The 1,903-nt window shown below is 48.0% G+C and overlaps 1 pseudogene; it reads left to right on the forward strand.

Annotated features, from left to right (window-relative positions):
• The first annotated feature begins 207 nt into the window (after positions 1-207).
• On the forward strand, positions 208-1,247 carry LOC124107300 (G patch domain and ankyrin repeat-containing protein 1-like; annotated as a pseudogene).
• Positions 1,248-1,903: the final 656 nt, after the last annotated feature.

Genomic DNA, 1,903 nt, shown 5'->3' on the forward strand with positions numbered 1-1,903 from the left:
GTCAGTGTTTTCACATGTGACCCATGACCATTAAGCCCTGCAGGGCTTTAGGTTGTGGAGTCAGGTTTGGGGGCAGTAGGATGTTGTTCATCCAAGGCCGTCTTTCCTCCTCACAGAAGATCCCTGGAGGTGGTACTGGTCACCACAGGGGTCATCAGGTTGGGTTGCTTGTTTCATCCTTCTTTTGTCTACATTTTCCCAAAAGTCATGTCCAGGCTGACCCTCATCACGTTTACCCCAGCCACAGACCCCAGTGACCCATGGAAGGATGGGCAACAGCAGTCAGAGCCTGAAAAGCCAGAGCCCACCCTGGATGGGGCTCCAACACAGGCTTTCTATGAGGCCGTGATGCAGATGAGAGCAGTACACCTGAGCCCCAGAGATCTCAGCCTGATCCTGTTAGGGAGAAAAAAAGGAAGAAAAGAAGAATGACAAGGGAGGCTGCAGTAGGAGTATCAGGAAGGCATGGACAAGGGAGAGTCTTTGAAGCTGACGATAAAATGACCCAGTAGATATTGAAGGCCATCCGGGAGGGGGACCTGGCAGAACTTCAAAGGCTGTTGGAGCCCTGTGAGGCAGAGGGAGGTGGAGGAAATATCAATGCTGGAGATGCCTTCTGGTGGACACCCCTGATGTGTGCTCCTTGAGCAGCCAGAGTGCTGCTGTGCACTGTCTCCTGGGCCTAGGGGCTGCCTGGGTAGGGGTCTGTGAGCTGGGTGGCAGGGATGCTGTTCAGCTTCTGAAGAAGCAGGCTTTGCCAAGGTGGCCTGCGTGAACAGGGAGAGCCATGGAGAGACATGGAGCCCAGAGAACCTGTCCCCTTCTCTCTCCCCTCAGTACTGCGAGACCTGTGATGTCTATTTTGAAGACTACAACCACTGCTCATTTGCTGTCACAGTTCAGGTATCCCTTGATCCCTAACCTTCCCTTTGGGCTGCCCACCTGCAGCCCTGGCTTCAAGCTGCTACTGAGGGGAGGCTGGGAACCAGGAATGGGGCTGGGACTCCTAGGTGAAGGCTGTGGCAACCCTATACCCACTGTCCTCAAGAGGGACCAAGAAGGACTGGGTACAGATCAGCACCCCAGCCCTGAGTCACACACTTCCCAGCTGGGGATACCCAGGCTTTGTCTGGGAGAGAGAGAGCCCCTTGAGTGGCCACACTGAGCTGGAGAGATATCAGAAAGTAAGAGGAGAAGGACAAAGTTGGGAGCAGGATCTGAGGATATACACGAACCTTGATTTCTGACTTAGGTGAAGTCTGACGCTGGTCTGCTTTGAATTCTGAACTTGGATCTCTGACTTGGGCCCTTTGACTTATATTTTCTGGGATCTGCCCATGTGCCAGACCTTCAGATTTTGGTCATTAGACACTGATTTGAGGAGGAAGGGCTGAGAGTTGAGAAATAATCATCTTGTATTGTGGTTTTAAAAAAAATAAAGAAAATAAAATTCTTTGGCCCTCCATGTGCTTATCTATAACACTAAGACAAAATCTGATCCATCATAAGGACATTATCGGACATACAAAATGATGAAGTATGTGTAAATATTTGCAATGTGTAACAACATATGCAAATGTGTAATTTATAGCAGTAATTTATAGCAGTAATAGTATCTAATAGAACAAGAAGGAAAGGCAAGAGTCGGGTATCACTAGGTCCTGTTCTAGAAGGAAATAAAACTAACATGAGTAAAAACATGAATAAAAGGAAGTTTCATTCACTTGTAGAGCTAACATGAAAGAATGAGAAAACAAATTGGATGGAGTCTGTCTTAGTTCATTTGGGATGTTGGTGGGATTCATTGTAATATATTCATAAATGCACATAATTTGGTCTATACCTCCAGTACCTCCCCTCCCTTTCCCCTCTCTTCCATAAATCCCTGTTTTCTACTCTACTG

Source organism: Marmota monax, unplaced genomic scaffold (genome assembly GCF_021218885.2).
Source record: "Marmota monax isolate L192 unplaced genomic scaffold, Marmota_monax_Labrador192_F-V1.1 WCK01_AAM20220418_F8-fsc00045, whole genome shotgun sequence".
Classification (NCBI taxonomy): domain Eukaryota; kingdom Metazoa; phylum Chordata; class Mammalia; order Rodentia; family Sciuridae; genus Marmota; species Marmota monax.